The 23,114-nt window shown below is 39.7% G+C and overlaps 1 pseudogene; it reads right to left on the reverse strand.

Moving 5' to 3' along the window:
* Nucleotides 1-1,465: 1,465 nt before the first annotated feature.
* LOC131915598 (zinc finger protein 431-like) lies at nucleotides 1,466-23,114 on the reverse strand (annotated as a pseudogene).

Here is a 23,114-nt window from a genome sequence, read left to right on the forward strand (position 1 = left end):
GAATTCTAACTTTAAGCCATGGTGATCCATTAAGGTACAGGGGGTTATTAGAATTTTTTTTTGTGCCTGCTGAGATTTGCTTTGTGGCTCAATATGTAGTCAATTTTAGAGAAGGCTCTATGAGATGCTGAGAAGGTATACTCTTTTGTGTTTGGGTGAAATGTTCTATAGACGTCTGTTAAATCCATTTCAGTCATAACATGTTAGTTCCCTTATTTCTTTGTTAAGTTTCTGTCTCAGAGACCTGTCCATTGGTGAAAGTGGGGTGTTGAAGTTTCCCACTATTAGTGTGTGGGGTTTGATGTGTGATTTAAGTTTTAGTAATGTTTCTTTTACAAATGTGGTTGCCCTTGTATTTGGGGCATAGATGATCAGAATTGAGACTTCATCCTTTTTTTGGTTTTTCAAGACAGGGTTTCTCTGAGTAGTTTCGGTGCCTGTCCTGGATCTCACTCTGTAGACCAGGCTGGCCTCAAACTCACAGAGATCTACCTGCCTCTGCCTCCCTAGTGCTGGGATTAAAGGAGTGCACCACCACCACCTGGCGATACTTCATCTTGATGGATTTTTCCTGTGATGAGTATGAAATGTCCTTCTCTATCTCTTTTAATTGATTTCAGTTTGAAATCTATTTTGTTAGATATTAGGATAGCTATGCCAGCTTGCTTCTTAGGTCTATTTGATTGAAAAATATTTTCCCAACCCTTTACTCTGAGGCAATGTCAGTCTTTGAAGTTGAGGTGTGTTCTTTGTATGCCACAAAAGGATGAATCCTGTTTTTGTGTCCATTCTGTTAGCCTATGTCTTTTTATAGGTGAATTGAGTCCATTGATATTAAGAGATATTAATGACCAGTGATTGTTAATTCCTGTTATTTTTTGGTTTTGTCAGTGGTAGTGTTTGTGTGTCTCTGTGTTTCCCTTCCTTGAGATCTGCTGGTGTGAGATTATCTATTGCCTGTGTTTTTGTGGGTGCAGCTAACTTCCTTGAGCTAGAGTTTTTCTTCTAATACTTTCTGTAGGGCTGGATAGGTATTGTTTAAATCTGGTTTTGTCATGGAATATTTTGTTTTCTCCATCTATGATGATTCAAAGTTTTGCTAGGTATAGTAGTCTAGGTTGGCATCCATGGTCTCTTAGTGTCTGCAAAATGTCTGTCCAGGACCTTCTGGCTTTTAGAGTCTCTATGGAGAATTTGGGTATAATTCTGGTAAGTCTGCCTTTATATGTTATTTGGTCTATTTCCTTTGCAACTCTTAACATTCTTTTTTTGTGTTCTGTATGTTTAGTGTTTTGATTATTATGTGGCAAGGGGATTTTTTAAAAAAATTTTTCAGTATATTTGGTGTTCTGTAAGCTTCTTGTATCTTCATAGGCATGTCCTTCTTTAGGTTGGGAAACTTTTTTCTGGTTTTGTTGAATATATTTTCTGTGCCTTTGAGTTGGAATTATTCTTCTTCTATCCCTATTATTCTTAGGTTTAGTCTTTTTATGGTGTCCCAGATTTCCTGGATGTTTTGTGTTAAGAATTTGCTGGATTTAACATTTTCTCTGACCAATGAACCTATTTCCTCTATCATATCTTCAATGCCTGAGATTCTTTCTTCTATTTTCTCTTGTATTTGTTGGTTATGCTTGCATCTGTAATTCCTGTCCATTTATGCAGATTTTCCATTTCCAGAATTCCCTCAGTTTGTTTTCTTTGTGTCTATTTCAATTTTCAAGTCTAGAAATGTTTCTGTGACCTATTTGTTTTTTCTTAGCCTTCCTTAAGGGATTTGTTGATTTCTTCCAATTTTTTGTTGGTCTTTTCCTCTTTAAGGGCCTTTATCATCTTCATAAAGTTGTTTTAAGGTCGTTCTCTTCTGCTTCATCTGCACTGGAATATTCAGGTCTTGCTGTTGTAGAACCACCAGGTTCTGGTGGTGCCATATTGCTCTTTATGTTGTTGAATGTAGTCTTACACTTCCATTTAGCCATCTGGACTTGGGATAGTTATAGTTACAGGTGTTGCTCATGATGTCTTTGTTGGATGGGTCTTTTGTTCCTTTATTGTGTGTTTCCTTTATTGTTTTTGGCCTGAATGGCCAAGGGTTCTGGTGATTGGCTGGTTATCAGGTCAAACAGGGTTGTCTCAGCTGAGGTTTGTGGTGGTTTGGGTACCTAGACCCAGCTTTGCTGCTCATAGATTGGTTGGTTTCATGCTCAGTTCATCAGGGGAAGAGTGTGTTCCTTTGGCTCTGGTTTCAGGGCCAAAGTGTGTCTTTCACTGGCTCTGGTTTCAGGGCCAGGGTGTGTTTCTTTGGCTGGCCCTTTACCCCCTACACATATGGCCTCACAAATTCATTTTTCTCTGAGTTTGTAGGTACAAATATAAAAATGGACATCATAATGCTTGAACAGATATTAATATTGTCAAATTTTCTTCTACAGAATAAATACTAGTGTAACTGAATGCAACTGTGTTGGATAAAGATCTTACAAAATACTTTATAATAAGGAGCCCTCAGGATTTTTTTTTCAGTTACTCAAAGACTAATGTAATATGCAAAGGATTTAACAGAATGATTGCACACTAAAAGTTTTACTCCTATATAAAGTGCAAAACTTTGCTACACGACTAAATTTATAGGGTTTCTCTGCAGTATGATTTTTTCTCATGATTTCGAAGACTACTGACACATGCAAAGGCTCTACCACATTGATTGCATTCATAGGGTTTCTCTCCAGTATGTGTTCTTTTATGCATGTGAAGAGTATTGTGATGAACAAAGGCTTTACCACACTGATTACATTCATAGGGTTTCTCTCCAGTATGTGTTCTTTTATGGACTTGAAGAGTACTGTGTTGTGCAAAGGCTTTACCACACAGATTGCATTCATAGGGTTTCTCTCCAGTATGTGTTCTTTTATGCTTTTGAAGATTACAGTGATGAGCAAAGGCTTTACCACATTGATTACATTCATAGGGTTTCTCTCCAGTATGTGTTCTTTTATGCATTTGAAGATGACTATGATGTGCAAAGGCTTTACCACATTGATTACATTCATAGGGTTTCTCTCCAGTATGTGTTCTTTTATGCATGTGAAGAGTACCATGACGTGCAAAGGCTTTACCACATTGGTTACATTCATAGGGTTTCTCTCCAGTATGTGTTGTTTTATGCATGTGAAGAGCACTGTATTGAACAAAGGCTTTACCACACTGATTACATTCATAGGGTTTCTCTCCAGTATGTATTCTTTTATGTCTTTGAAGATTACAGTGATGAGCAAAGGCTTTACCACACTGATTACATTCATAGGGTTTCTCTCCAGTGTGTGTTCTTTTATGCCTTTGAAGATTAGAGTGATGAGCAAAGGCTTTACCACATTGATTACATTCATAGGGTTTCTCTCCAGTATGTGTTCTTTTATGCATTTGAAGTTGCCTGTAATGTGCAAAAGCTTTACCACATTGATTACATTCATAGGGCTTCTCTCCAGTATGTGTTCTTTCATGCCTTTGAAGGTAATTGTGACATACAAAGGCTTTACCACACTGATTACATTCATAGGGTTTCTCTCCAGTATGTGTTCTTTCATGCATTTGAAGAGTATGTTGATGTATAAAGGCTTTACCGCACTGATTACATTCATAGGGTTTCTCTCCAGTATGTGTTCTTTTATGTATTTGGAGATTATTTTCACATACAAAGGCTTTACCACACTGATTACATTCAGAGGGTCTCTCTCCAGTATGTATTCTTTTATGTATTTGGAGATTACCATGATGTGCAAAGGTTTCAACACACTGAGTATATACAGAAGGTTTCTCTCCAGTATGACTTCTTTCATGCCTGTAAGGATAATTGGCACATGTAAAAGTGTTACCACATTCAATATACTGTTGAATCTTTATATCTGTATGAATTAATTTTACCATTTGATCCAATTGTAAAGAGGAATCAGATCTTAAGATTGTATTACTGTATTTACACTCATGTTGTTCCCATTCATTAAGGGTTGTTTTGCATTTTTAAGATACCTATGATGGTAAGATCCTTTATTACATGGTTCACATTTACAGAATCTTTTTCTATATGAGATTTTTCACATACTTGAAGAGAACTGGAAAAACTCAGAGCTTTACCAACTTTAGTGCATTCATAAATTTTCCTATACTGTGAGTCATACTACCTTTGCAAAGTGAACTAGGTACTCATAGGGCTTTTTAGCAGTGTAAGTTTGTTGATATATTAACAATAAAACTAGAAAACCAACTACTTGTATACTTGAATCAAATTCAACATGTATACTCAATGTGGGGACTGCTACATATCTTCTAATTTTTCTGAGAGGTATGTTACATTGTTCCATACGCCTATGTTCATATGTCTTGTCTCCAGAGAGACATATCATATGCCTAGTAAAAGGAGAATAATGAATAAAAGGGTTCCACATTGAATTCATACAGTTTGACTTTCCGTTCCTCATAAGCTTGTGGTATAGGGGTTAATATATCTCCACAACAACTGCCCCTTGACTCTAACTGCCTCTCCTTTCACTCAACTTAGCAGTCACAAGTGTATGAGTTACACTAGCTTTACTATGGACTATTTACTTATTAGAATTTTTTGAAGATATACTTATTACCTCTTCAATGTATATACCTTTTGTAATATGAGTGGTATGAAATTAAATAGATTGACAGTTCTACAGCATAACTCTCATGGTGTTATGATTCAAATGGTGATATCTGTTAAGGCATTGTTTCCTTGTCTTCTTTCTTAAAAGCATGCCTTGCAAAGGCAATTCACCTACCTGAAATTGAGGTATATAGTTTTTTGAGAACTTCATAATCATCGATGCACTTTAAGTTGTGCTTATTTACATGGTTGCTTTTGTGTAAAACTTTCAGGACACATTATAATTTCTTCAGAGGCACATTTGTATCATCTTGCCCATGAAAATTACCTTTCATGTCTTCCAGAACTTTGACAATGTACTTCAATATTACTGTCTTCCCAACTGTATCCTAAAATATAGTACCAGAAAATGTATGTTACTTGAGAGTTTTGCAAAATTTAAGTTATTATCCTCAGTGAAACTTAGTACTATGCCTGATTTATTCAGCTCACTCTTCTTTCTCAATCAAATTACAGAACAGCATCAATAACTAAGAAACAGTTGTCTCATTTTAAAACATGAAGGAAAATTCAGTCTTACCTATGGTAGTAAGGTTCCTGTATGTCTCCAGCATCACATCTTTATAGAGATTCTTCTGGAAAGGATCCAGCAAAGTCCACTCTTCCCAAGTAAAGTTGACATGCACATCATCATAGGTGATTGTATTCTAAAATATCCCATACATGTGTATAACAGAAAGCATGATGCTAACAACAAGGTAAATGTATACTTCCTTGACAGTATAGTCATATAATTCTGGTATTCCCCATACCTATCCCATGACATAGACATTATAATTTTATCAGCAAGTCACTTTAGAAGGAAACTATATGGGAGGTTCACCTCTGTCACTTCTGTACCCTTTGAATGGGATATCACCTTATAAGAGAAATGCCTATTAACAAATGGAGAGATAAGTAAACAGATCAACAGTACAGAGTACACATGACAGAAATTGTATGAACAATTAATTACTAACTACAAAAAGGAAAAATAATATGGGCAAGCTTGGTGTATTGGCTCATGCCTTTAATCACAACACTCAGAAAGCAGAGGCAGGTATATGTGCCTCTGAGTTGCATGCCAGCATAGTCTATGCAATCAGGACAAGGACAGCCAGAAGTACATATTAAGACCCTGTCTCCCATGCAAAAATCAGTCAAATAAACAAAAAAGATAGAAAGAAATCAGAGGTTTTTACTGAAGTTCCTACAAAGAGTTATGCATGCATTTTAGTTCAGTATTCATCTTCCAGAAACCAAAGTATCCAATCTAAACTGTAACATCAATAAGATTTTACTAAAAGGCACTGTGTGTTTAAAATGTTACAAACAGACAGATGAAAACATTAGCAATATAAATGTTGATCATAAATAATCAACACAGGGCAGGAGAGACAGCTCAGTAGTAAAGAGCTCTTGCTAGTCTTGCATATAGGTGGGCTTAATTGCCAGTACTTACATGGAGGATCACAACCATTCATTATTACAAGATGCCCCACCACAGCACTTTCTAGACACGGGGTGCCCTGCAAGGACAGCCATTCTGCTTGTGTTCTCTTCTGTGAAAAACTACTTCAGTGTTACTAGTGCAGAGGATCAACTATCAGGCAGAGCAACAGCCGAGCCCGTGGGGGCCTAGTGGTTAGGAAGTGGATGCGAGTAGCTGTGTTTGTATGCAGTCTTGGCCACTTATTAGCAGTGTGACCTTGGACAAGATGCATAACTGATCAGCGCCCAGTTACCTCATCTGAAAAACTGATAATGTTAGCACCCACCTCTTGAGGGAATGATGAAGAGAAATGAACTAATATTTGTAAAATAATCAGAATCATGCTGGCCCATAGGAGTATGTGTTGCTATTATTGGGATAGTCACCCAAGTGTTGCATGTGCTTACCAGATCCCAGGAAGCAGGAAGTGTTACACATGGGTCACTTAACTTGAAGTTTGTGACAGTCCTAGACAGGCAGAAACAGCTACTATTTCCCCTTATAGATGAAGAAACCAAGTTCAGAGAAACCAACAAACTTGCCCCCAAGCAGCATTCAGCAGAAACAGAGGTAGGATTTGAATTGCATCTAAACAGGTCTGACTGAAGAATCACTGATGTACACCGACCACTCCCAAGTGAGCATCCCTTCCCTAGTCCCCATTTCCCTCCCACCACATGAGGAAGATGTACAGGCTGTGCTGAGATTCCGCTGCTCTCTAGCACTTCCCCATACCAAAGAATGAGTACCCAGGACCATTACTTGGGGGAATGGCTCCTTCAAAATCAAGCCATGGTTCAGTGATGGTGACTTTGACAAGGGCTTGAGCTTGTTCCTAATGCTTAAACAGAGTACTGGACCTTCTTCTACATCAATGACAGGCTCATGAGTGTTATGTGAAGGGCAATAGAAAAAGTGTAAGCCAGAGCTTTCTGAACATCTGGTTTAAGTTTGAGCTGCTGCCTCTTCCTGCATTTTTCTGAGCACACTCATGTTCTGGGCTAATGGAAGCATAGTTTGTTTCAGCCGTGGTTCATATTACATGTCAGCTTGACTTTTTATTTCCAACGGGTGTAATAGGTCAAAAGAACCCCTTCAGGGTGCAAGAGATGGACTGCATAGCTTGAAAATATGAAAAATGGCCATAGGCACCAAAACAGGACAGCCAGCATAATGTCTGCCACAAATGGAACCTGCATTTTTGCAGACCTCTAAATACAAGGTGTTCCTTAGGAAGATTGCATTTGGGGATATTGATGTGTCACCATTATCTTTCTTTTAAGTGGAAGAAGAAGAAATAAAACCCATTGAGTTTTTCCAAGTTCCAAATACAACCCTGAGTATAATGGAAATACATCAGTTCATTGGAATTCTCATCATGACCTTGTATGGTCAGAATTATTACCCTATTTTTCCAAAATCGGCAGGGAGTTCTGTGTGAGATCACACCCAGGGTCCCAACCCAGTTCATCTGGTTCAGATGCACTCAAATTTCAGATACTTTTTGAGGGCACCATGTACTATCCTGAGAGCTGATTTGTGTGTACAAGTGATAAAAGCCCTTCTGATGACAATATTGGGTCACAAAGATACTGAAAATAAAACAAAGAAAGAGCAGGGGAAATAGCAATGTCTATCAAAATGCCATTATTCAACTTCTAGGTTAAATATTATAAATAGTTCTTTAAAATTACTAACCAAGTATGATATATCCACTAGTATACAGTGTCTTAGAAGCTTTGGTCAGTATAGAGAATAACAGAAATAAGAGACTAAGGCAAAATGAGTTATTATTTTTGTGAGGGATGTGTTTATACTTGTAAAACACACACACACACACACACACACACACACACACAATCACTAACTGAAAAGCTATTATTTGATAAGGAGCCCAAACATGCAACTGAGGTATAGATAGATTTTTCCAAAGTCAAGGTATTTCCAAAATACCTGAAAAACCACTTGAGCAATACACTAAAAATGTCCTACTCAAGAAAATTAATAAATATTACTATGCCATCTTAATGAGAACTATATGACGTGTATGATAAAACTGCAGAGTTTTACTGAGCAATGTAAAACAGAATGTGAATAATGAGGACATATAGCATGTTCTTGAACTAGGAAGGTTGAAATATTCTGGGATGACAATTTGTAGGTTTGAAAGAATGCCTAAGAGAATCCTAAAGGGAATTGTAGAGATCCGGCAGAACGGTTGAAGACTTCATCTGGAATAGTAGACAGATGAAAACCTAGACTAGCTCTCCAAAGGAAGAATAATGAATGGTAGTCCGTGTTAAAGATCTCACCATATCATATATCTATAATAATTAAAAGAGAATGGGAGCTGGGCGGTGGTGACGCACGCCTTTAATCCCAGCACTCGGGAGGCAGAGCCAGGCGGATCTCTGTGAGTTCGAGGCTGGACTGGGCTACCAAGTGAGTTCCAGGAAAGGCGCAAAGCTACACAGAGAAACCCTGTCTCGAAACCCCCCCCCCCAAAAAAAAGAGAATGGGAGCCACGCTGATTGATAAAACAAAATTTCCTAGAAATACTAACAGTGATACTTTAAAAAATTAACATTTGAAAAGCAAGAGTTCCAAGTGAGTAGAGAAAAGAAGATATAGTCAATAGATAGAAATGGAAAAACATCAGCTTACACCAGAGACTGGGGAGTGGTAATGAGGGGAATTGACATGACTGATGGACATGAACTTGTTTTGTAACCCACAATGTTGGTTCACTATTTACAAGAAAGATTTTCAGAAAACTGTCTGCTTATGGCTGGAGGTGTCGCTCAGTTGTTTAGAATGCTTGCCTGGCATGCATAAAGCCCTGGGTTCAGTCCCCAGCACCACATAAACTAGGTGTGGTAGCTCATGCCCATTAGAGCATTTTCGGGAGGTAAAGGCTACAAAAATGTAATGACCTCATCATCAGAAAGAGAAGAGGAGACTCCCACTTCTACCACATGGGCCCTGATTTTCTCTCTTTGGAGCCCCTACTATGCTGTCTCTAGTGGTGAGGCCTTAACTCTCCTCAGAGCCCCTCATGTTACATTATCTGTCTATCTGTCCATGGCATTGACTCCTTATGTAAGCGCAACCATCCATATCAGCGTCCCTCTGGAACATTTCAAAGGTATAAGGATCAGAACCTGCATAGGTTCAAGGCCAGCCAGAGAAAAAGGAGGCCCTGACTCAAATAAAACAGGAGCTGGAGAGATTGGTCATCATCTCAGGGCGCTTATTCCACTTACAAAGGGCCTGAGTTTGGTTCCCGGTAACCAGGGCCACTCATAGCCACCCATAACTCCAACTCCTGGTGATCTGACACCATCTGCTCTACACAGAGATGCACATGTCCATACATACAGACACAGACACAGACACACACAGACACACACACACACACACACACACACACACACACACACACAAACTGAAACAGCCAACCAACAATACCAGGCTTCATCATCACAGCTTCAGGCAATGAACTCTCACAGTCTCTTCACTGGGTGTCTACTCTACCAAATATAGATGCCTGCAACAATGCTGAACTGTAACCTTAAGTTTTCTTTCTTGTTTCCAGACCAGTACATGTTGGGTGGTCCTGAAAAGTTTGATTTCTTAATTGGGATGGACAATAACAAACATGGGCCACAGGTAAGTGGTGATATATAGTGTACCCTAATAAACTTGCCTGAGGATCAGAAGACAGAGCCAGCCACTAGATTAGACATAGAGGTCAGGCAGTAGTGGCACACACCCTTAATCCTATCACTTGGGAGGCAAAGATCTGTCTGAATCTCTGTGAGTTCAAGGCCACACTGGAAACAAGCCAGGCAGTGGTGACACACACCTTTAATCCCAGTATTGGGAAGCATATATGCCTTTAATCCTAGAAAGTGACAGCAGGGCAGAGAAAGGTATATAAGACATGAGGAGTTAGGAAAAAGGCAGTTCAGCCAAGACCTTTTTGGGTGAGGACTCAGAGGCTTTCAGTCTGAGCATTCATGGAGACAGGATCAGCTGAGGTGTTGGCAGGATGAGGTTGGCTATGGCTTGCTCTGCTTCTCTGATCTTTCAGCTTTCATGCTAATATCTGGCTCTGGTTTTTTTTTTGTTGTTGTTGTTTTTCTAAAAAACCATCCAAGATTCAAACAACATCTGGTGTCCAACTTGTGGGGCATGGTTCACGAAAAAGCTGCTTGCCTGTGGCCTTGCAGGCCATGGCTCAAGTCCCAGCTGCACTCAGCCAGAACCTCCACCCCATATGGACTCGAGTCCCTAACCCACTGGCTAAGTTTTTGTTGCAGCCTCTCTGCAGCAAACACCATAGGATTTTTTTTAGGTGGGGTTGGGGGATCCAAAAACCATAGGAGTTAGCCACTTTCTCATGTTCCTTCATGCAGACAGCTGGCTCTTTGGCTTCTTCTCTCCTGGTGGGTTGAAGGCTTTCCCGGGATCCCCATCTTGGGCTGCTACCACACTAGGTAGCTGCCTTGAAACCTGCTCAGGCTTCTACTGTTCTACACAGAAGCAGTCAGCCTCACATCTGAATTATCATTGTCAGCAGATTTGGTGAGACAATTGGGATTTCTTAAAGGGAGAAATTAGTTAAAAAAAATTTTTCCCACATTAAAAAATGGGAAACATTTTTACAATGGAGGGAATTTGGCTTCTGTTTGATAATACAATTGACAGTCTGAAAATGAAACAATTAAATGAGAGGATAATTAATATAGATGGGATTTATGTAATGTCAATTATAAATACTATTTAATTATTTTTGTTTTATCATTTAAAAAGGTTATATCTTGGTTAATATAAGTGCCAAGATAAAAGTTTTAGAAAAACTTTTAAAACAAATCATAGAGAAATTCAGTCCCAGACAGAGGAATTTAAAGGTGAATCAATCTCAGCATTGCATTATATGTTACAGACAAACAGCCTAAGGCTTTCAAACAGCCAATTTTAATCTATCCAGTAACCTTACAAGAACTGCCAAATGCTCAAGGCTGTGTAAGAGTTGACTGAACTCCTGTGCAAATGTTAGATTTCCCTATTTGTGAAGCAGATGTTAAACTTGTGGTCAACTTGCAATGGAATTATCCCTCAAGACTGGAGAGATTTGGTTACAGCTGTCTTAGCAGCTGTTCCCCAATTACAATAGAGGACCTAGTGGAAGGATGAGGCTAAGACCATTGAACAATGAAGTAGGACTAGAAATTGAGAAGCTAGACAGACCAAGTTTGAGAGCCAATCACCAATGACCAAGAGGACACTGAAAATACCAATTTTAAAGAAATAAACCCAGTGGAGTGCCATTTATCATAGATTTGGAAAAACATCACAGCAGCAACAGTCATCTATAACTTCTAATGTAGAAAAATGTCTCTTAAATCACCCTTCCATATTACAATGAAGAACAAGGGGAGAATAAGATTTGAGATGCCAGGCATGGAAATAGTAGCAAACACAAAATTTCTTTCAGCATTCTTCATGCCATACATATTGAAGATGAACTCTGTGTTTGGCTACCAGTACAATAAAACTACCAGAATTGCAAGTGAAAATGTATACAATTATCTGGATTGAGACCAGGAGCCAGGTTACTTGACTGAGGAGTGCTGTGGGGTGTTCTGTATGGCAAATGTTTTGCTCTGATTGGTTAGTAAATAAAACACTGATTGGCCAGTAGTCAAGCAAGAGGAAGTATAGGTGGGACAAGGAGGAGAAGAATTCTGGGAAGTGGAAGGCTGAGGAGAGAGACACTGTCAGCTGCCACCATGACAAGCATCATGTGAAGATGCCGGTAAGCCACGAGCCACGTGGCAAGGTATAGATTTATAGAAATGGATTAATTTAAGATATAAGAACAGTTAGCAAGAAGCCTGCTACAGCCATACAATTTGTAAGCAATATAAGTCTCTGTGTTTACTTGGTTGGGTCTGAGCGGCTGTGGGACTGGCGGTAGACAGAGATTTGTCCTGACTGTGGGCCAGACAGGAAAACTCTAGCTACAGAGGAGACATCAACATCAATCACAACAAACCCATGAGAACCCATGATTTGGCAGAACTGTACCTTTGATCCAGACACTGATAGGAAAACACCATGGAAGCATTTTCTCTCTTGGAATACAATACCATTCCCACATGGATTCAAATGCCCAAATTCACTTTTTGGGCTATAAGCACAAACTGAATATGCCAAACATGACTGTAGTGTTTGTGGTCAAATTTCCCAACCTACCCTATTATGGTAAGATGGACATATTTAATAATCACCTGGTATGGAAGGCAGAAAATGATTCATTTCTACCTATTAATGACTGTCTGGAAATTACAGCACTGGGGACACAATATTACAGATTTCCATTGATCATGACTGACCTATTGCCACAACTCTTCACATCTTATGATACTAAAGCCCCACCACCTGAGGAGCTATGCAGATGCCCAGACATTTTGTGCCTGCATGGTGTTCTACAGAACTCAGATTATACCTTAGCACAGTCATCCATATTTTTTACATACATGGACTATATACCACCCTAATTTTTAATGCAAAAGGCCTCAACCCCCATAACAGAATCTCTGGAATGGATACCAAACAATGCAAATAGGAATAGTGTACTGACTAATGTCACTTCTTGTATATGGGGCAAACACTCAATGCAATCACTCAATTCACACTGGACTTGTGAGGGCAAGTCTGTTCAGATTGCCTTGCAGCCCATCAAGAGCTCCAGCTTCTTCTGGACCACCACTATACAAGGTTTAATACATCACCAACAAAACAACAAACTTAACTGATGGAAGAGACAATAGAGTAACCTAACTGACCTTCTGGTCTTTTACATTCTCAGAAGATTTACAACTTGACAACTACATTTACTGACACATTTTTAAGGAAAATGAAACCAAAGGAACAATGGACTCCAATAATTATTGATGATACATTGGAACCCATCTTTATAACAAAGAAAAATCTGCTTGCCAAACAAGGAAGAATTTTTGTAGCTGTGATAAAATGCATATACTCCACAACAATGAAACAACAAACTTCCCAATTCCTCTGGATATACATGCCAGGAACATCACACATTGGTTCCTTCCAGAATATGGAACATTAGTTCCCAGTCTGTTGAAATTCTAGCCTGTACTTATACTGGCTAACAAACTGATTATATCAACCCAAGAGTGGATATGATACATTTTGCAACCAGAGGATGCCCAAGATGGATCCTATGACTCCTTTGTACCAAGGTATCACATTTAAAAAGGCAGACTATAGGCAGAGTGAGCAGATGAGGAGAATTCTGGGAAGAGGAAGGGCTAAGTCAGGAGTCACCAGCCAGACACAGAGGAAGCAAGATGACAAGGCAGAACTGAGAAAAGGTATCAAGCCACGTGGCTAAACATAGATAAGAATTATGGGTTAATTTAAGTGTAAGAGCTAGTCAGTAATAAGCCTGAGCTAATGGCCAAGCGGTTATAATTAATATAAGCCTCTGTGTGCTTACTTGGGGGATGCAAATGGAAGAGATCTCTCCTGACGACCAGCCAGCTGGGACACAAGAAAACTTCTGACTACAGCAGACCACAGAAATTTACATTGGTGGAAAACTGCAGGTATGGATCTTTCCAAACTGGAACCTTGGAAACATACATACCCAGGACCTCCCTATTATTTCCACATGATTCTTCCACTACCACAGCTCAAGAAATGAGACATTGCAGACTTTGTGGCTCATGAGCCCAAACTCAACATATCACATGTAGGAACTCTACACAAAGGACCCCAAATTGATGAGGTATATGTCTTCCCCATAATATGGAAATTCTATGTAATCAAAGAAGGCAACCTAACACCATACGTTATTAATAGAGGAGGATAGCATGAGAACAACATGTTCTTCATAGCCTACTACAAGGCAGAATGTCAATCCCCCTACTTTCCCACCAATGGTTAGAGAGTACCCATGATGATGCCTGACCTTAGCCTGCCTGTAAAACATAATTACACCTAGGATCCAGAAGATCTCACTTACCTTCAACCTCAAATCATGGCTCCCATCTGAAGAACTCTGCCCTGAGCCTGAATTTAGGAAAATACCAGTATTCTCCTACTCCTCAGGAAATAAGTTTGCTGCAAGAAAACCTTTACAATTGATGGTTGCTGGAGCTATGTTGGTTGGCTCCTTACATGGAACTACCATAGCATCTTCTGTTCTTTCAGACATAAATGCAGGTGCAGCAGACATCAGAAATCTTACTGAACAACAAACATTGGCTATTGACACCTTGTCTGATGGACTAGCTACTACTCAAAAACTGATTACAGGTCTTCATCTGGAATTAAGTGTATTAAAGCAATCATTGGTAGATACTAACAGATATAAGCTGAAAAATTGAAGAGACTAGCTGTAGCCCACTAGATCTTGTGGTGATATTTTAATTGTGCTGAAATGTGATTTTATTCATATGTTAATAAATAAAGTTTGCCTGGAGATCAGAGGTCATTAGTGAGCCAGGAACAAAATTCAGCTGGTGGTAGCCCATACTCTTAATCTGATCACATGGCAGGCAGAGTCTCTGTGTGGTCAAGGACACAGCCAAGTGTGGTGACCTTTGAGCCTTTAATCCCAGTACCAACCATAGAGACCAGGAGGTCTGTATAGACAGGCAGTGATAAGGAAGTCATGTGACTGGGCTTAAAGCCAATGAGAAGGCAGAAGAGGAAAGCAATAAAACACAAGACACACAGGAAGACGGTCTCTCTCTCAGGGGAAGGACGACAGCAAGTGGTAAGCTAAAGGTAGTTGTGGCTCTTGCTTTGATCTCTTAGGCTTTAACTCTGTATTTGGCTCTGTGTTTCTTATAGACTGTTTAGAAATTCATCTACAAGATCTCTCAAAATTATCTGCCACAACTTATTCAGAGGAACAAAGAAAAGAATGTATCCAAGCAAGACTTGGATGTTTCAATGAGTACACAGACCTATCTCAGCCCTTTTCTCAGGACTTGGAACAAAAACAGCAATCTGTAAGTCTCTACTGGACCCAAGGCAAACCTCTTGGTCTGAGTATATTTTGCAAAATACATTTACACTTAGTCTATAGAAACAATGCAGTACCAGCTTAGCACACATACCTATTGCCTAGAAAACTTGGGGATGGGCTTGTTGTATCCATTGATTCTTTCCTGCAAACAAGTTAGACTAGTACAGAGGGTATCTAGTACCCAGAGGAACATACCATTTCACTTAGGGCCAACATATTTATGGCCACCCACCCTCTGCTCAGTGAGCACCACCAAATGTCAGAATGGACCCTTTAGGTACTTGCAAACCAACTCACAGACCTTGGCAATGGAGTCTTTATTGCATGCTCCATGAAGCCTTTAACCTCACAGTTAACATCACCATATAACATCACCAGGGATACACTGGATTCTACTTTTTATTCTGCAGAATCTGGTTGTCTGGATATATACAATGCTACTAGAGTTACAGCTCCTTTCTAAGGACAGGTAAACATGTTCAAGTTATCTATCCTAACATTTGAATAGAGACATGTTTTTGACTCAGGTACCTTATATATTAATAAACCAGAAGATGACTTGCTAGGAAAGGCTAGAAAGTCATTAATGATATTTCCACTGTTCTTGCCTTTAACATGCCACAATTATAGTCAATGGATTATGAGATTACTAGGAATATTGAGACTCCAGGAAGACAGATAGATAGAGTCCAATATTTATCAGCTATACTCAAAGCAGACACTATTGCCTATACCCATAAGGTTATCAAGCTTAAAAATGCTCTTTATGTGATGTGACTGTTAGGATATTTAGATTTGACTATACCGCTTCCCTAAAAGGAACTTATTCCACTGGATAGAGGAGAGCCTTTGGCTGTTTGTACACATCATATTGGTCTTTGTAGTATATAAATTCTTTCTGGGCTGGTTTAATAAACTTCATTTTAGGAGAAATTATGACAATGAGCTCAAGACTCCTATCATACCAGAAGGAACAAACCAGCTATGTATGATTCCAGCAGACATATCTGTGCAAATCATGATTTAAAAGAAACTTCTTCAGAAAATGTTTCATCTCCATGATGACACCTCAGGCCAGGAATATTGTATTCCAGATTCTGCCTCGCTACATCATTGGCATTTTTGCCAGAAAGAAGGTCTATATACATTGGTCATAGACCAAAGATGGATGCCACTGGAGACTCACCAGACTTCCTGATGCTTTATATGCATCATTTGCTTTTTTATAATATTAACTTACAAAAAAACTGAGAAACAACACTAGAAGTGAATTATGAAGCCTATGGGACTCTTAGTTGCTCTTTTCACTAATAAAAGAATACCTGGCCCATGGCCATGACCCACATGCTCCTACTTTAAAATGATCAAGTTAGAATAATGCACTACTATGATTTGCTTAACTCAGACTCCTACAGCTCAAACCCTGGCTATGCCCCCATTAACATTTTTGTTTGAAAGTGATTACATTTCCTGTTATTTCTGAATGTGTTTTTCTACTTGATACATAACAAACCTAGAGAAAATACAAATTTGGGAAAATAAGTATATGCAAAAGATCATAGCAATATCCTATGATCTATATTGTTTGGACCATTTTGCTTAATAATTGTATGTTTTAGTGCCTGAGATTTATTTGCCTGCATTTATTTGTCTATTAGTAATTGGAATATTTATTATATGATTTCTCTTTTTCCTGTTGTGGCCTAAATTTGTAAATTGCTGTGAAACTGTTAATATTTCTTTTATGTGGTCCCCATTGGCACTGTGTATGCCTCAAGGATCAGAGAATGGAATGGAATGCGCATAGAAAAAAAAGCCTTTTAGATATGTTAAAAATAGCTTATTCAAGAACCCCACTATACCCAAGGCTGTACTTAATAACCAGAACCCAGTGACATCACTCACTCAAGATAATCAGACATACTCCTAGAATACCATGATGCCCACTGGGCAGTATATAAGCAGAGACCAAGAGCAATGCTCTGCTCTGTACATCTGGAGAGACATCACCTTGATCTGCCCAGCAGCTAGAGCACCTCCTCAAGGATCCTGACCCTTGAATCAGAGACATCTTTTAGAGACTGGACCTGAACTTCAGCTAAGGTGTGTGACACGGATGAGCAGCCTTTGGGAAATAGGTTTAGGATCTCAGTTAGGAATTTAGAGGGTGAACCTTGTGTGATGACCATCAGCATAATAAAATATAATTTTGTTATACTGACTATGCATATCTACCTTCTTGCTCATGAAAGTTAGGATCACTTTCCTATGATTGATGACTAGATGTAAGTCTGCATCAGAATAATGACAGGAAAACTTTTCCAAACCAACATAACTTTTCCAAATGCAACATAACAGATTTTTAAAGAAACAGTGTATGACCCGTATTATACACCTAAAGTAACTTGTTTTACTCCAATTGCTTTGTAAGTCACAAGCACTTTTGAAAACAAATTTATTACTGTTTGTATGTGTATGTTTGTGTGTTTGAGAGTATGTCTTCCATGTGTATACAGGTGACACACAAGAATAGAAGGTATCAGATCCCCTGGACCTGGAGTTACAGGTGATTATGAGCCTCCCAATGTGGGTGTTGGAATCAGGACTCAGGTTATCCTCAAGAAGAATATGTGCTGAGCAACCTACCAAGCCCCATGATGCTTTTTATTCAATAATCTAAAAGTCTTTCACAGACTAACAACAACAAAACCTAAATAAATAAAGTAAATAAACTATCCTTAGGAACATGGTGAATCCATATTAAGATGTAATGGTCAATCAATATTAAGATGTATATGGTCAATTTGCACCACAAATTTAACAGAATCCAAAGACAATGCCCAACAATATATACCAGAAAAGCTGATTCCAAAGCTACATGCAAAGTGGAAACACTCAAAATGCTCAAGGGGATTGTTAAAAAATAGTACACACATGGATAAAATGTGATTTCTATATTTACCACAAAAGCTACCATAATTAAGATTGTGTACCATATTTGTAAAAGAATAAAGGGATGGAGAGAGTAAGCCAAAGAACAAAAGCAGGAAAATATAGTCAACTTTTAATCAAAAGACCAGAGGAAACTCAGCCAGGAAAACTGTGATCTTGACCAATGTTACCCAGCTACCTATGATTCTATGTGTATGGAAATTTAATAAACAGGCTTCACAACTCCCACAAAATTAACTCCAAGTGACCATTAAACTGTTGTGTTTCTTACCCTTTATCTATTGATATTTGCCACACCAACCCCAGTGTCGTCCGTGTGACATAAACAATTATGTCTATAATAGCAGATGGGAGATACGTGTCCCACGGGACTAAGCTCCCTGGAGGTCCCTGGCAGAGTGCCCGCGAAGATGTGCTTCACGGATCATGAGCTCCCTGGGCTATGGGTTCTGTATAACTGCTTTTCTGATAATGTTCTAATTAATCTATGAAGCACAGCCAAAATTAATGAATGCTTGGGTTGTGAACTATGGAGGAAAGGGGAAGCTGGACATGGATCTTAATCAGATATGTCAGAATGAGCTATTTCTTAAAGACCTCAAGCTGCTAGATAAAGAAAGTATAAAGGTTCAGGCACTTCTAGGGAATGAACACTCACCCACTAGGAATCCTTTAGGAATCCCAACTAAAGTGATATATGGTAAAAAAAAAAAAAAAAAAGTTATCTCATAGGAGGCAGATGATGGGCCCCTCTGTTGAGGAAGTTCAGCATGGGAAACTTAAGGACTAGAGCAGAACCCCTTCCCCTTACAGGTGAAAAAGTACAAGAGTCCATATTCCAGCAGATTCAAACCACTTCTGAGTGTGTTGTCTGTCTGTCATTCGCCAAATCCTTGCCTTCCTGACTACCCAAGCCCTGATTCTCCTATGGTTGTGGTACTCCCGGTGGACCAGTCCGTGGCAGATATTTCTTCCAAACAGAAAGGCCCTATGCTCTAGAGACCTCTCTGCAAATGGAGATGATCGTCTCCAGAGCCTACTATGGCTCTACAGGCCCTCATACCCGCTGTGTTTTCATGCAAAACCAGCCCCAATGATGTCCAATCACAAAACAGTATAGAAAAATAATTTAATGTCTGCCTTCTGCCACATGGATTAAGGAACAAGATGCGGCATCTGCCCTATCCACCTGCTCAACACCATGTAAACTTGAGAAACCTCTGCAGCTCAAAAACTTCTTTTGTGCACTGGAACTGAACTTCCCTGAATCACACCATCGTGGCTGGTGGTAGCAGAAAGTTGAAAGCATTCTCATTATATATTGCTGAAGGATGATCCCCATCACCTCCTTACTACCAGTTTCTAAACTATCTAACATTTATAAGACAATTGAAAGTGGAAAGCAATGTTCAAAACTTCTAGAAACCAGATCTTCAGTTTTCCAATCTGTCTTCCCACTGCATACCAAAAGCAGTGCCTGGGCGTGCATACTGGACAGTGATATTACCAGCATCTTAGCCTCCCATGCCAAGGCAACAGAACCTCCTGCTCCCCAGGGAATCCACATTCAGCAAGGCTCAGAAGCCAAGGGCCACTGCCCAAGTCATGACATGGATCAAGAGAAACACAGTCTGTCTCATGGTCCATCCCAGTCCCAGCAGCTCTGACAGCTCAGCAGACTTGTTCCTCCTGGTCTGGGGTCAGTGGTCCCCACACTTACCATGGCATGGCTTGCAGTCTTCCTTAAGGCTCCCTACAGCAGAACAGAAGAGAATCCTACAGAAGAGAATCTTGAAAAGACCCTACCTCCTACTGGTACTCTTGATCGCTAAGTCTTCCCAGAGTTAGGACCACCCAGCTGGGGGTCCAGACATCAGCAGTTACCCCACTGAGTGAGCAGAGATCAAATGACTAAGACAGCATAGGCCATCACAGCTCTGCCCTTCTACCCTAAGGTCACACAGGGACCTAGTCTGGGAAAAGTGTAGTTTAGTAGAATCTTCTATTCTCCCAGAATACTTCCTGTTCCTCTTCCAAGGTACAGGGTCCTTTGTGTGCACATTCCATTACACACTCAATGTCCAATGCAGTCAACCCTTTACTTCATAGCTCAGAGGTCCTACAGCCAAACACAGGTCATATTCAAACAGTAACTGTTGTTAAAGCAAAAAGAAGCCATGGATTAAACAACAATGAAGTGTCTCTGGGAGGACTTGGATGCAGGAAAAGTAGTAGAAATGATATCATTATAATTCTAAAAAATCATGTTAAAAAGTTGAATCAGGCTTTATGGCCATGTGCTCTAGAGACAAGGGATTTGTATTAGGGCATACCAAGTACTACTCACATCATTTCTCTCAGGTTATACATCTTAAACATGGAAAACCTATCATGTTATGCAGGGCCACAGCATTTTATCCAGTTCTATTCTGGTTGAACTAGTGTAACTACAGTAATTTGTTTTCACAAAAGTTCAATTCTTTGTCCAGATTCTTGATTGCCTGGTCTGTAAACCAGATAAATGGCCAGTCAGAACATTTATTGATCATCTAAAACTGATTATCTCACTGCTCATTGCTAATGTCAACTACTGTCAAAGCAGAAAAGCTTTTACCCTCCTTCTTGCCTCCCTTTCTATATGCTATGACTACACTTGCTTTACAGTTGGTCTGTGAACTCATTTCTTACACAGGTCCTTCTTCATCTGTAAGTTCCCAAAAAAAGTCAGAGAAGTTGGAGGACACTTATTCACTGGTCTATTTTTCCTTCTCATAGACCAGTCAAGTCCCAGCCTGGAAGGAGTTGCAGGACTGTCTTCTCAGCCCTGGACAGTAGAGGAAGGATTAAATGTTCAAAGCAATTCTCAATTACATAGTGTGAGGCAAGCCTGAGCTACAGGAGACATTGATCTAAACCAGTGGTTCTCAACCTTCCTAATGCTATGACCCTTTAATACAGTTCCTCACATTGTGGTGACCACCCCCAACTGTAAAATTATTTTCATTGCTACTTCATAACTGTAACTTGCTACTGTTATGAATTGTAATATAAATATCTATGTTTTCCAATGGTCTTAGGCCATTCCTTTGGTAGGTTCATTTGATCCCTCAAAGGAAGCCTCAACCCCCTCGGTTGAGAACCACTGCTCTAAACTTATACATATAAATAAATAAATAGCACTTTAAGAAAAAAAACAGAATGGAATTCTTAATGCCTGGGAAACACTGGGAAATAAAAACAAACAGAGATTAGATCAGTAATGCATTTAAAGAAAATGAAATTTTAAAAATGAAACCAGTAACTGACTTTTTAAAATGATAAAAATAATTGGAAAAACACTTAGCTATACTGACTTTGAAAAAGACTAGGCACTTTCCTGGTAGAGAAAATGCCATTAATAAGACATTGGATGACTTTGTCCCATGTGAAATGTTAGCTGTTGAGTGCTATAAGCTGACACATGGAGTTATAGCTGATGTCCTGTGTCTCAAACCTCTGAGCTGACTTAACTGTGTCAACCAGGATTGCATATATCTGCATAGGAGAGTTTCCTAACTCAGTAGTTCAAGGTACCCTCCCTAAATTGTACACCCACCAATTCTGCCTGTCTTCATGTACATGGAAGCAATTAATACAAAGACTTAAATTACATAGAAAGTCACTCACCCTGCTCCTGCAGGTCTGCCTTTATGATGGAGACCCCTGCAGCTCACTGCCTTAAACTTTTGTCCGTGATCTAGTTACTGTCTAGTCTGTTTATCCCTGCAGTGTACACAATACATTGTTCTTCCTCTTCTGGACTGAAGGGAGAAGCCATGCTCCACATGAAAATCCTTTCCGTTACTGCAATGGACAGTCTACTATGTGACTCAAATTGGTAATTTTAGAATTCTGTGGTGCTACAGATCTGTAATGCCAGAATTTAGGATGTCTAGTCAGAGCAAGGGCAATGCCCTGTGGGTTTACAGACAGGTTTCAAGTCCACCTCAATTTACATAGGAGACCTTGACTCAAAACCACTTTTCAAAACGACTGGAGATGCAGCTGTTCTAGAATTAATATATCTTCTTGGCACACCAGGATTTAATGTTGGTTGTGGGCCTTTTGGCTGGTTGTAAATCAGACTTGTCTCCATTGTTATGGAAATTGTATCTTAAAGGCCAGTTAAACCTGGTGAACAAACATTTACATCTTATCATACTAATCTCTAACAGGCATGATTAGGACACCTCTTATCTTTGGGGTATTTGGGAGGCAGCATTCCCTTATCTTAATTCTACTTTTTGACTTAATGTCTCCTAAGAATTGGTAAATCTTTATAGTATCAATTTTATTATCATCAATTCTACTCTTCCACATCACAGTCTAGCAGTGGAGTGGAAGATACTGTTTACAAGCTCCACAGAATTAATTCCAGACAGATCCTAAACCTAAATTTTAAAAGTGCAGAACTTCTGGAAGATACTAGAGAGACTAGGACTCTCCGAGTTTGGCAAATCTGCCTTCCATAGTGACACTACAAGCACCACAGGTGCCAGCATTTCACAGTGATGTCAACAACAAGGCTATTTCTAAGCACAGTCCCGTTCCGGTGCAGACGCAGTCCGTGAAGTGAAGTTACTCAGAGGCTGCCAGCCAGTCCCTGGGATAGACCATGCAGCAACACTCAGGACTACTCAAGACCATGCAGGAACATGCTAAATTCTGCATAGCCACTGGCTCCCACCCAGGCAGGGGAGGACCCAACACACCGGCTCCCATAGCTCAGCCAGCTGCTCCACCCAGTCTGGGGACAGCAATCCCTCATTCACCATGGCCAGCCACTCGTTCCAGTCTGGGAACAGCAGCCGCTCACTCACCATGGTGTGGCTGCCAAGCTTGCCCACACTCTCCCCACAGGGAAGTCCGAGACGCAGCAGCTGAGACGACTT

Source organism: Peromyscus eremicus, chromosome 7, assembly GCF_949786415.1.
Source record: "Peromyscus eremicus chromosome 7, PerEre_H2_v1, whole genome shotgun sequence".
Lineage (NCBI taxonomy): Eukaryota > Metazoa > Chordata > Mammalia > Rodentia > Cricetidae > Peromyscus > Peromyscus eremicus.